Source organism: Vombatus ursinus, unplaced genomic scaffold (genome assembly GCF_900497805.2).
Source record: "Vombatus ursinus unplaced genomic scaffold, bare-nosed wombat genome assembly UNPS02010788.1, whole genome shotgun sequence".
NCBI classification, from domain to species: domain Eukaryota; kingdom Metazoa; phylum Chordata; class Mammalia; order Diprotodontia; family Vombatidae; genus Vombatus; species Vombatus ursinus.
In genome coordinates, this window is record NW_020950566.1 from 1,846,743 (window position 1) to 1,861,138 (window position 14,396).

General features: G+C 37.1%; 1 pseudogene; it reads right to left on the reverse strand.

Annotated features, from left to right (window-relative positions):
• The window catches only part of LOC114038072, a 19,566-nt pseudogene extending 17,647 nt beyond the window's left edge, over positions 1-1,919 (reverse strand).
• Between the last annotated feature and the right edge of the window lie 12,477 nt (positions 1,920-14,396).

Below are 14,396 nucleotides of genomic sequence, written 5' to 3' on the forward strand. Positions count from 1 at the left end.
TCTATCTATCTATCTATCTATCTATCTATCTATCTATCTATCTATCTATCTATACATGCATACATATAATTTTTCCCCTCCAACTACCCTAATACTGACAAAGGACTCATGAGTTACAAATATCATCTTTCCATGAAGGAATGTAAACAGTTCAACCTTAATAATTCTCTTATGATTTCTCTTTCCTGTTTACCTCTTCCATGTTTCACTTGAGTCTTGTATCTGAAGGTCAAATTTTCTATTCAGCTTTGGTCTTTTCCACAGGAATGATTGAAAGTCCCCTATTTCATTGAATGACCATTTTTTACACTGAAGGATTATACTCAGTTTTGCTGGGTAGGTGATTCTAGGTTTTAGTCCTAACTCTTTTGCCCTATGGAATATCATACTCCATGCCCTCCAGACCCTTAATGTAGAAGTTGCTAAATCTTGTGTTATCCTGATTGTGTTTCCACAATATTTGAATTGTTTCCTTCTGTCTACTTGCAATATCTTCTCCTTCATCTGGGAATTCTGGAATTTAACTACAACAATCCTAGGAGTTTTCCTTTGGGGATCTCTTTCAGGAGGAGATTGGTGGATTCTTTCCATTTCTATTTGGCCCTCTGGTTCTAAAATATCAGGGCAGTTTTCCTTGATAATTTCTTGAAAGATGATGTCTAGGTTCTTTTTTTGATCATGGCTTTCAGATAGTCCAATAATTTTTAAGTTCTCTCTTCTGGATCTATTTTCCAGGTCAGTTGTTTTTCCAATGAGATATTTCATATTCTCATCTATTTTTTTCATTCATTTGGATTAGTGTTACAGTGCTTTGATTTCTCAAATTGTCCCTAGTTTCCAATTTCTCCATTCTAATTTTTAAGGAAGTATTTTCTTCAGTAAGTTTTTGGACTTTCTTTTCCATTTGGCTAATTTTGCTTTTTAGGGTATTCTTCTCCTCATTGGCTTTTTTGGACCTCTTTTGCCTCTTTTGGGTTAGGCTATTTTTTAAGGTGTTATATTCTTCAGTATTTTTTTGGGTCTCCTTTAGCATCACTCTCAGTTTTTCCTCTACTTCTCTTAGTTGCTTCTCAAAATCCTTTTTGAGGTCTTGCATTGCCTGGGACCAATTCATATTTTTCTTGGAGGCTTTGGATGTAGGAGATTTGGCTTCATTGTCTTCTTCTGGTTGTATGTTTTGATCTGCTTTGTCATCAAAGTGAGATAATACAGTCTGACTCTTTTTGCACTGCTTGCTCATGGTCTCAGTCAATTACTTGAGTTATAAACTCTTTGTTAAGGTAGGAGTCTGTTTCCAGTGTGGAGAATGTACGGTCCCAAGATTCAGGGATTTTGTGTGGCTGTTTTCAGAGCTACTTCTAGGGACCTGTAAATTTTCAGTTCTTCCAAGGTGCTACAATCAAGGGTGAGGTGTTTACTCCTTTCCTGGCCCATGCTCTGGTCTATGAGCATTCTTTTCTATCTTGGAACTGTGAGGAGGGTTTCCTCTCCACAGCCACTGCAAGCTCTACCATGCCAGCACTCCTCCTTGCCCCAGGACCACCACCCAGAACTGTGACCCAGATCCAAGTACAGGTAAAGCAAGAGAATCCTGCACCAGCAGAGAGATCCCTGCAATCCCCCTATGATCAGCCACTCGATTCCCCCTCAATCTGTGGGCTGGAAGCTCAGGACACAGCCACTGCCCTAAGGAATGGGGCTGGGATCCTATGCTCCTCTCTCACCACTGCAGTCATAGACATTTCCCACTGACCTTCTAAGCTGTCTTTGGTGTTGGTGAGTTGAGAAGTCTGGAAACCACCTCAGCTGCCCGCAATTCAGTCATCTCAGACCTGCTCCAGGATTTCTGCAGCCTGCGCGACCATGCCGAACTGGGCTCCTCTCCCCACCCAGGGCGATATAGCTTTCTGATCAACCATCCAGGCTGTCTTTGGCTGAAAATTTGTTTCACTCTGTCTTTTTTGGGTTCTGCTGCTTTAGAATTTATTTAGAGCCATTTTTTATAGGTATTTGGAGGGGTTTGGGGGAGATCTCAAGCAAGTCACTGCTTTTACTCTGCTATCTTGGCTCCACCCTCCCCCCCCAGATTGTTTCTATGATTCATTGTTTGACCCACTCATTATTTAGGATTAGATTATTTAGTTTCCAATTAATTTTTAGTATATCTTTTCTTTTTTGCATGCCCTTTATTCCATGAAATTTTTATTGTATCATGATCTGAAAAAAATGTATCTAATACTGCTGCCTTTCTGCATTGGAATGTAAGGTTTTTGTGCCATAACATATGGTCAGTTTTTTGTAGGTGCCATATACTGCCAAGAAAAACGTATATTACTTTCTATCCACATTCAATTTTCTCCAGAGGTCTTTGATTTCCAACTTTTCTAAAATTCTATTCATCTCCTTAACTTCTTTTTTGTTTATTTTGTGTTTAGATCTATCTAGTCCTGAGAGGGGGTGGTTGAAGTCCCCCACTAGTATAGTTGTATTGTCTGTTCCTTAAACTTTCTTAACTTCTCCTTTAAGAATTTGGATGCTATGCCACGTGGTGCATATATGTTTAATAATGACATTACTTCATTGTCTATGGAACCTTTTAGCAGAATGTAGTTTTCTTACTTATCTCTTTTAATTATATCTATTTTTGCTTTTGCTTTATCTGAAATCAGGATTGCTACCCCTGTTTTTTTTTTGTTTGTTTGTTTTTACTTCAGCTGAAGTATAATATATTCTACTCCAGCCTTTTGCCTTTACTCTGTGTGTATCCTTCTGCTTCAAATACGTTTCTTGCAAACAACATATTTTAGGATTGTGGTTTTTAATCCACTCTTCTAACTACTTCTGTTTTATGGGAGAGTTCATCCCATTCACATTCACAGTTATGATTATTATCAGTGTCTTCCTCTCCATCCTATCCTCATCCCCATTTATGCTTTTCTCTCTCTTTTTTTCTTTTCCCTCCTAACTAGAATTTTGCTTTTGACCATTGACTCCCTCAATCTGTCCTCCCTTCTATCAGCCTCATCCATTTTCTTATCTTTTTTCCTTACTACTTCTTCACTCCCTTCTATCCACCCCTTCCCTTTTCTTTCCCCTTTCCCCTTCTACTTCCTATAGGGTAAGTGAAATTTCTATATCTAACTGATTATCTTATTCTCTCTTTGGGCCAAGTAAGGTTGAAATGAGGCTCATCTCTCTCTCCCTTCTTTCCCTGTACTCTAATAGGTCTTTGTTTCTCTTTATGTTATGTAATTTATTATTTTCTGCCTCCTCCTTTCCTCTTCTCAGACTACAATCCCTTTTCACTACTTAATTAGATATTTTCTTATCTCATCAAAGTCAACTTATACTCACACCCTCTCATTTATTTTTAGTTCTTTCCACTAATACTCTCCCTTCATTTATAATATTGTTTTTAAATTATTTTAAAATTCTTTCTTCATTTTTAATTTTTTCATATGTAAGATTATTTTCCCCAATTATATTTGAAAACATTTTCATCATTCAAGTTTTTTTTTTACTTCTAAATTCTCTCCTTCCTTCACTCCCCTCTCCCTCTCTTTGAGGAAATCAATTTGATATAGGTTATGCATGTGCAGTCCTGCAAAACATATTTCCATGTTAATCATGTTGTGAAAGAAAACACAGACAAAAAATGCAAGAAAAATAAAGAAAAAGTATATTTTGATTGGCATCCAGAGTCCATCATTTCTTTCTCTGGATATAGATAGCATTTTTTGTCTGAGATCATTATATGGCTAAAAATAACTAAGTCATTCACAGTTGATCATCATACAATATTGCTGTTACTGCATATAATGTTTTCCTTGTTGTGCTCCTACTATATGTCCATGCCCTACTATATTTTAATGTAGAAGCTACAAGGTCCTATGTAATCCTGCCTGTGGTTCTGTGATATTTAAATTGTTGCTTTCTGTCTGCTTACAGTATTTTCTCTTTGACCTGATAATTTTGGAACTTGGCTACTATATTCTTTGGCATTTTCAATTTGAGTTCTCTTTCAGGAGGTGATAGGTTGATTCTTTCTATGACTATTTTACCCTCTGATTATAGGACCTCAGGGTAGTTTTCCTTGATGATTTCCTGAAAGATGCTGTCCAGGCTCTTTTTTTTTATCATGGTTTTCAGGTAGACCAATAATTTTTAAATCGACTCTTCTGGATCTATTTTTCAGGTCAGTTGTTTTTACCAATTAAGTTTTCTTCTATTTTTTCATTCTTTCATTTTTGTGTGACTGATTCTTGATATCTCATAGAGTCATTAGTTTCCACTTGCCCAATTCTAATTGTTAATGAATTGATTTCTTCTATTAGATTTTGAACCTTTTTTTTTTCCATTTGGCCAATTCTACATTTTAAGGAGTTGTTTTCTTCAATGTAGTTTTCCCCCACTTGGTTTATTATATATATATTTTGCCAAAAGCAAGGTTTATTAAAGATCTGCCATATTGCCAGACCTTAAGGAATCTCGGAGTCTGCAAGTGTTGGCTAGATTCTAAGAATCTGAGCAGAGGCTAGATTTTAGTAATCTGAGCATCTTAATGAAGACAAGATGGACCTTATATACAGAAAGACTGTGGGAGGGATCTGGGAGTGACCTAGTAGTTTGGGGTGACTGGAGGAGGGGTCTAAGGAGGATCTGGATGGGAGTGGCTACTAAGCTGGGGTGAACAGGACTCCTGGCACCTGGACAATGGAGCCTAGCTAGGATTAAATGTGGGAAATGGCCAGGGGCCATAGGGAGGTAAAACAATGGAGGGGAGACTGGGTGTAGCCACAATGAAAGGCCAGTTGATGGGATTATAGCCTCAGGCAAAAGCCAGAGATTTGGCCATGTGGGAAAATCCAGGTTTTTCCTTTTTGGGGTTTAACTCCCATCCTCATCATTCCCTCCTCAAATAAATGGGACCCAAATTCTTTTGGTGTAAGGGGTGAAGGTCTTGGCTTCTGAAACTGCTTCCTGCTAGCAAGGGGCATAGAGCTGTCCCTGATTCAAGGGGGTCCCAAATAGGGGGCTGACTTGAATGGAGCACAGGCTGTATCCAGGGAATGATGGGGGGATATTGGCTGATACCGGCTGTTTGCTATGAACTGTAGGTGAATGGCCTGTAGTCTGGAAGACATAAATCTGACAGAAAAGAACCTATAGGGCCCAGATATGACAGGATAAAACATCCTTAGCTCTGTTTAGATTCAGATAATTCCATTTCCCAACCATGCAGTATCAAATCCACTTCATAGCCAGATGGGTAACATTCCTTTTCAAATGAACATAATGGGGAAGCTGAGCCAGGAGGCTCCCATCTTAGACTGAGGCTAAAATTGTCCTCTCAGCTTTTCCCAATGCTGACTTCCCACCAGTATCACATTCTTTCTGAGTAGCATGTGACATTTTTCTCAGATGGTGGATTATTGATTTTTGATGGATTATGAGCCATCAGACAACTCGAAATAAAATCCCACGAACTTTTACCTCAAACACCAAGTTTCACTAATCACAGCTTAGGAAAACCTTTTCCAGGATTTACATCTCAAACTTAAATTTGTCCTGGTGTAAAAAGCCATTGAGAAATTATGTCTATATACTTGCAAAATTCTCAGCAAGACAAAAGCCAAACAAGCTTTTTGTCAAGTGTACACATTGAAATAATAACCAGCAATAGCCAAATTATTTTAGCAGTAACCAAATTACAAAAAGTTGCTTGACATAATTCCCTGATGCCAAACAATTAGCTCAATTGTCTCTCACACTTCTGGGGAATATGGGGAGTTCTGGTGAACAGAAGGAAATGGGATATGAGAGGCTTAACTAGAGAAGATTGGCTCCCCATATTCACCATCAGGTCCTTTCCCAACAAAGGGGCAGGGCAAGAGGAGAGCATAAGAAGAGAGTATTCAAACAACATATCCTCAAATAAGCAGGGGAGAGGGTATGTCTCATGACATCCCTTAGTTTTCTTTAATGCCCATGACCCAACAGATAGAGGGGCAAGTAGGGCCAGAATAATTAGTTAAAACAGAGAACAGAGAACATAGCCATGATAAAGTAGGTAACCTTACCTTCAGCCTTGATTTTTTTGCCCAGGGCTCCAAAAGAGATGGAGAAGGTGGGAGTACTACCAAGCCCTAGCCTCCCCTGTCATGCCCAGTCTTGATAAGACTGGAGGATGGGATTTTTTTAAGAACTTGTTCTCTATAATTAATTTTTGTCTTTCCTTTTCCAAATTATTGACTCTCTTGCATACCTCTCATTTATTTTCCCAATTTTTCTTCTACCTCTCTTATTTAATTTTTAAAATCCTTTTTGAGTTCTTCCAGGAAGGCTTTTTGGGCTTGAGAACAGTCCATATTCCCCTTTGAGGTTTCAGATGTGGTATAGTGACAATGTTGTCCTCTTCTGAATTTATGCCTTGATCTTCCCTGTCACCGTAACAAGTATCTATGATCATTGTCCATTTCTGCTTTCTGATCATGGTGTTTGCCTATTTCCTGACTTTTAAAAAAGGCAGAGCTGTCCTGCTGGAGCACAGGGGGCCCTGACCCAAGCTTCTTGTGCTGGGAGCCTGGGACCTGGTCACTGGCTTTGTGTGCTGGGGCCTCGGGTGTTGGCAATTGCAGGCTGTTGGCTTCTGGCAGTTTACCTGGTGCTCACCTGGGGTCAGCAACACTGGAGCTCTCAGGGTAAAGATGGGGAGTCTGGCCCCTAAGGGACATTTGCTTTCCCAGGCCTTGCACTCAAATGTTTCATTTCTGGAATATGTTTGTCAGCCTTGAGCTTTGCTTCCTATAGTTGTGCTTTCCAGGGTTGTGCTGAGGCACTGGGATATTTGGCTGCTAGACAATGCCAGCGCACACACAATGGTTTTTCAAGCTGGTATCTACCAGTTCCCCTGCCTGTACTGAGGTTCTTGGGGGGCAAGTGGAAGCTAATGATTCTGTGAGACATCAAGAATTGGTCAACAGAAAAAAAAAGAATGAAAAAATAGAAGAAAACATAAAATAACTCATTGGTAAAGCAGCTGACCTGAAAAATAGATCCAGAGGAGACAATTTAAAAAAAGTATTGGTCTACCTGAAAACCATGATGAAAAAAAGAGTCTGGACAGCATTTTTCAGGAAACCATTGAATAAAACTGCCCTGAGGTCCTAGAATCAGAGGGTAAAATAGACATAGAAAGAATCCACCAATCACCTCCTGAAGGAGATCCCAAATTGAGAATGCCAAGAAGTATAGTAGCCAAATTCCAAAATTACCAGGTTAAAGAGAAAATACTACAAGCAGACAAAAAGTAACAATCTAAATACCATGGAACCACAGTCAGGATTACACAGGACCTTGCAGTTTCTACATTAAAATATCGTAGGGCATGGAATACAATATTCTGTAAGGCAAAGGAGCTTGGATTATAACCAAGGATCAACTACCTAGTGGAAATGAGCATAATCTTTCAGGGGAAGGGATGGATGTTCAAAGAAATAGGGGACTTTAGGGGCAGCTAGGTGGCACAGTGGATAGAGCTCTGACCTTGGAGTCAGGAGGACCTTAGTTGAAATCCAGACTCAGATACTTGCACTTAACTAGTTGTGTGACCTTGGGCAAGTCACTTAACACTGATTGCCTAGCAAAAAAAAGAAAGAAAGAAAGAAAGAAATAAGGGACTTCCAAACCTTCCTGATGAAAAGACTAGAGCTCAACAGAAAATTTGATCTTCAAATACAAGAGTCAAGAGAGACATAAAAAGGTAAATGAGACAGAAAAAAAAACAACAACATGTTATTAATGAGGGCAAACAGTTTACTTCCCTACAAAGAAAGATGACACTTGTAACTCTTGAGAATTGCATTGTTATTACACCACTTTAAAGGAGTATACATGGAGGGGGCAGGCATAAGTTGACTTTGATGTAATGATAAAAAAATCTAATCAAGTGTGTTAAATGGATCTAACTAAGTGAATTAATCTGATCTAACTAAGGGAATGTACTAGGAGAAAAGGAAAGGAGGAGGCAGACAAGGGTAAATTACAGTACAGGAAAAGGTACAAAGACTTATTACAGTAGAGGGAAACAGCAGAGGGAGATGAGCATTGTTTAAACCTTACTCTTATTGGATTTGGTTCAAGGAGGGAATAACATAATCAGTTAAGTATAGAAATCTAATTTGTTCTATAGGAAGTAGGAAGGAAAAGGGGAAAGAAAAGGGAGGGGTGATAAAAAGGAGGGAAGAAGTAGTAAGAGGAAAGGGGAAGAAATGGGAGGAGCTAGTAGAAGAGAGGTGGTGGTCAAAAGCAAAACACTAGTGAGAAGGGAAAGGAAGAAATGAGAAAGAAAAGCATAAACAAGGGGGAAATAGGATGCAGAGAAAGACACAGATAGTAATCATAACTGGGAATGTGAATGGTATGAACTCTTCCATAAAATGGAAGAGTATAGCAGAGTGTATTAAAAACCATAATCCTACAATATGTTGTTTACAAGAAACACATTTGAAACAGAGGGACACACAGGGTAAAGGTAAAAGGCTGGAGAAGAATATATTATGCTTCAGCTGAAGAAAAGAAAAAGCATGGGTAGCAATCCTGATCTCAGACAAAGCAAAAGCAAAAATAGATCTCATGAAAAGAGATAAGGAAGGAAACTACATCCTGCTAAAAGGCACCATAGACAATGAAGTAATATCATTACTAAACATATATGCACCAAATGGTATAACATCCAAATTCTTAGAGGAGAAGTTTAGGGAGTTACAAGAAGAAATAGAAAGCAAAATTATACTAGTGGGGGGACCTCAACCTCCCCCTCTCTGAACTAGATAAATGTAATCACAAAATTAACAAGAAAGAAGTGAAAGGGGTGAATAGAATATTAGAAAAGTTAGGGAAGATAGACCTATGGAGAAAATTGAATGGGGATAGAAAGGAATATGCTTTTTTTCTTGGTGGTATATGGCACCTACACAAAAACTGACCACATATTAGTGCATAAAAACCTCAGAATACAATGCAGAAAGGCAGAAATATTAAATGCATCCTTTTCAGATCATGATGCAATAAAAATTATATGTAATAAAGGGCCATGGAAAGATAGAGTCAAAATATTTCAAAACTAAATAATCTAATCCTAAAAAATGATTGGGTCAAACAACAAATCATAGAAACAATCAATAACTTCATTCAAGAGAATGACCATAATGAGACAACATATCAAAACTTATAGGATGCAGAGAAAGCAGTTCTTAGGGGAAGTTTTATATCTCTAAATGCTTACATAAATAAAATAGGAAAAGAGGAGATCAATGAATTGGGCATACAACTAGAAAAAAAACCTAGATGGCGTTAAACTGTTTCTTTTTTATTTTTAATTAATTATTTTTAGTTTTCAACATTCACCTCCATAAGCTTTTGAGTTCCCAGTTTTCTCCGCCTCTCTCCCAACCTTCATCCCCAATTTGCCATGCAATCTGATATATGCTGGACACATACATTCCTATTAAAATATTTTCACATTAGACATACTGTAAAGAACAATTATAACAAATAGGGGGAACCATAAGAAAGAAAGAAAAAACAAAACAAAACAGAAGAAAACAAAAAGAAAATAGTATAGTTCAATCTGTATTTAGAGTACACACTTCCCTCTCTGGATGTGGATAGCACTTTCTATCATAAGTCCCTTGGAGATGTCTTAGATCCTTGCATTGCACAGTTAGTCATTGTACAATGTGGCTGTTACTGTATACAACATTTTCCTGGTTCTGCTTGCTTCACTGAGCATCAGCCCATACAAGTCTTTCCAGGTTAAACATTGTTTCTTAAAGAAGGATGAATTATCCCACAGGTAAATTCTGAGGAGTTCTCATTTTTCATTTAGCAGCTTCTGAATTTCCCCTTCATTTTTATCAGAAGTTGAGTGGCAAGACAAAAGTGAAGAAGACTGGAGATGGCTCAGGATGCAGTGGATGACCTTGGTGTCTTCAATGTCTAATCAAGCTGTAAGTGCTCCACAGTGCCTTTTACTACCACCTTCATGGCTTGTTGGAATAAATTGTTCACATCTGTCTATCTGCTAGAAAAGTCTTCATATTCTTTGGGTAGACATCCCCCTAACTCAATGATGGGTTTGTGGCCTGTTAGTTACCCTCAACATGATTTAGCCCAGAGTGTGACTGCTGTGCATTCTTAGAGCCACAAGTAAGAGTTGGGTAGCAGTTGGACATCAAAGGTGGAAAGCAAGCCCTTGAAAAGGGCTTGGCAACCCTCAAATCAGAAGTACTAATATGCCTTGAATACCTGTGTGCCCCAACCATTAATATGCACACTTCAAGGGTACCTAATGACTCTATCATTCTCCTAATGAAATTCCCAATTTTGTGATAATATTTCTTATTCCAGGCACCTGAATCAACCACAGGGAGAAAAAAAAATCCAAAAATATTAATGCCTATTGTGTTTGACCCCAATAAAATTCAGATAGCTTAAAATAAATTAAGTTCTAATGAACTATTAAGACCATAACTGTGTTTAGCTCCTTTCAGTTGGTGCTGCCACTCCTTAAAGATAAGATTTATAACAAACATATACTAATCTATCACAATATAATTCCTTTCCACCAAAGTTAGTTCACAGGAATAATACATGACTAGATATTGTATGACCATGAGCTCAAAGACCTCCTTTCCTGGCCAGTTTTAAGACAAGTCTATCCCAATAGACACCCAAAGGCATATGTCACCACAAAGAGTAAGCAGTCAGGGATTGGACACCATAGATAGAATGCCATATGAATGCTTTGGTCAATACAAGGAAGGCTCCTCCTCTTCCCCACTCTGTTTGACACCTACTCAAGGATATATCTTTTCTCTGTATCTTATGTTACATTGGATCCATTTATAATCCTTCTGACACTACCATAAATTCTAGGGAGATTTCCTTTGTCTTGTGGAAGACAGATATCTAGCTTTAAAAAAAAAAATCATACAGAGGAATTACCATGCCCAGAGCATTGGAATTAAGAGTTAGGGAAGGTTTGAATCCTTCCACTAATAATAGGAGGCTAATCAAGCAAATCACTTAGTCCTGCTGAATTTCGGTTTCCTCACCTATAAAATGGGGGGTGGCACAGTGGATAGAGTGCTGGGCCAGAAGTCACAAAGCATCATCTTCCTGAGTTCAGATTTGGCCTCAGATACTGTGTGATCCTGGGTAAGTCACTTAACCCTGTTTGCCTCAGTTTCCTTATCTGTATATTGAGCTGGGAAAAAAAAAAACAAATGGCAAACTATTCCAGTATCTTTGCTAAAAAGGAGGGGGGTGGTGGTCATTAAGATTTGCACATGACTAAAAATGACTGAAAAACAACAAAAACATATCAAATGAATATAATCATACCCAGAGTACTTATAATAAATTACAGCATTGTTAGGGGGATAAAATGTGATAATGTGTGCAAAGCAGTTTGAAAACTATGTAAAGTATTTTGTATAGAGTGCTATATACTTTTTTGGATGGTTAAGTAGATCTTTGTATAGAACACTGGACCTAGCATCAGGAAGACTTGAATTCCAATCTAGCTTCAGACACTTAGTAGCTGTACAACCCTAAGCAAGTCACCAACATTTTTTCTCAGTTTCCTTTTTTGTAAAATAGGCATAATAACATTACCTAGCTCCTAGAGTTGTTATGAGGATCAAAAAATATTTTTAAAAGTACTTAACACAATTCCTGGCACATAGCATGTGTTTAATACTTATTTCCTTCTTTCCTTTCTTCCTTCCTACCTTCCTTCCTTCCTTCTTTCCCTCTTTTCTTCCTTCATTCCTTCCTCTCTTATGTCATTAGTTACATATATGACATTTTTCCCCATTCAGTTATAACCTCCTGGAATAAAGAGTACCTTTCTTATTCATCTTTGTATCTCTTTCAGTGTTTTCAATAAACCAATCAATTAATTAGCATTTACTAAGTGCTTATTATCTGCCAGTACTGGGGATACAAAGAAAATGGAGGAATTGTCCCTGTCCAGGGTGAGCTTACATTTTAATTGTAAAGTTAAAATACCCTAACTAGGCACATGCAAGATACAGAATAGATGCAAGATAACCTTAGAGGTGGAGTCTATAGTATCCTGTAGGGATTAGGAAAGGACTCCAGCAGAAACTAGTATGTAAGATAAACCTTGAAGGAAGTCTGAGGTTGAAGTGCAAAGAGAGAGCACTTCAAGCATGAGTTCAGAGACAGTACAAAGGCAAAGACACAGAAGATGGAATGTTGTGTTCAGGGAACAAGTACACTAGTACAGCTGAAATACAATGTATATAGAAGGACATAAACAAACTTGGAAAATAGAAAGGGGCCAAGTTGGGAAGACCTTGGAATACCAGGCTTTCAATACATCTTTGTTAAAATTAATCTACTTGTACAGCAATATATTGTTGGCAGAGCTATGAAATGGTACAATTATTCTAGAAAGTAATTTGGAAGTATAAAAACAAAGTGACTAAAATATCCATACACTTGCAACCAGAAACTCCATTATGGAGTTTATACCCCAAGAAGGCCGTTGATAATCATAGAGTCCCCATGTATTATAAAGTAGATACCCATAATTTGGGCAAGGGTGAAATAATTGTTTTACATGAAAGTAATGGAATATTACTGTGCTTTAGGAAATGATGTCTGTGATGGATACGTAGAAGCATGGGAAGATCTACATGAGCTGATGCATAGTGAAGTAAGTCAAGAAAATAATATACAATAACTATAATAATGTAAAAATAAAGAACAACCAAAAAAATCAAAAGTCAATGTAACAAAATTATAGAAGTCAAATGTGACTCAAATGAAGAGATTTGAAAAGATAACTCCACCCTACACCTTTGTGGAAGTGAGAAGTCCATAGGTATTACACACTGTACATGTTTCCATACTTTTTCAATATATAAATCAGTTGTGCTGACTTTTTTTTTTCTTTTTCCTCTTCCTTTTCTCATATTTGTCATATGAGATGGCTCTTAGTTAAAGGGAGGGGAAGGGATACTATGGGGATGTAAGAAACAGAAAATATCAATAAGTACATTTTTAAAATAAAAATTAATGTACTTGAACCTCTTCATGTTTCAGTCATAAGAAAACTAACATTTAGAAATAATAAGTGGCACAGCTTAGTAATGGCAGAGTAGAGACTGAAATATAGACCCCCTACTCTAATTCTGGTCTGGGACATTTTGTTACCAAACTCTCATCCATTATGATAGAATTGTTCATTCTATTTTGATCTCCCATACAATGTTTTGTATACTACATAGCTCACTTTATTGACAGCTTTTACTCAGATGGAAACTTGGCAATATTCTTTCAGGTTTCACAAGAAGAAAAAAATCATTCATATATTAGCTGCACCAAAAATGGCATTACCAAATAAAATGACTACTTGGTGCCTCATACCCAAATGTTAATTTTGGTCAAAAAGAATAAAAAAGAAATATATCTAAGTATATAGTTAATGTTCCTCAGGCTGTTTCTTATTTTACATCTTCAAGTTACTTGAGGCACTTGTACTTATGTTGTGCCTCAGCATAATCCTTTTGTGTATTACTGGGAAACTATAAGCACAGATCTACATTCATACATTCATAGTTGCATAAATATGCTTAAATACCAAAGGCACTTTTCATTTTAAGTGGAATGAATATTGTATCCCACTGGAAGCCATTAGATATTCTCCATAGTACACAGAGAAGTAAAACATTGTGCCACTTTTGAAATGTAAAATATAAATCTCAATAGATTCATTTTTCTGATGGAGAAATCTTAAAATAAAGACTTAAAGGATTGATGTTCTATAAAATATGTGTGTATATGTATGCTTGTTTAAAAATACATATATGTGTGAAAATTGTGGATTTGCATGTCTGTAAATATGTCCCTTAACTGCAAATATATGTCATTACCAAATAAAGCAGAGTTTTGAGTCTATCAGTCTGATGAAAGTATTCCAAAGTTGTTCATAATGTGAGGGCTTCATTGTTGTAGTTATAATTGTGGTTTTTGTGTTGCAGGTATTATTCTTTCTTACCCCTGGGAAGAAAGAGATAAAATATCCATCAGGCATATGGTTTTACATATTTTTAATGAAAATAAGGAATATGGATTTTAGTCTAACATGACAGGTCAAGCATGCAACTCAAAAATAAAGGAAAACATATTCATAAGCCTAGCTTGGTATCCCTTGCTGAAGAAAGTGTCATAATGAGTTAGTTATCAGAGCCAAAATCTGTATGTCAAGGTATTTGGAAACTTGGATACATAACTTAGTCAATCAATAAACATTTATTAAGCACCTATGTCTAATGGGAGAAACAATAAGTAAACTAATATAT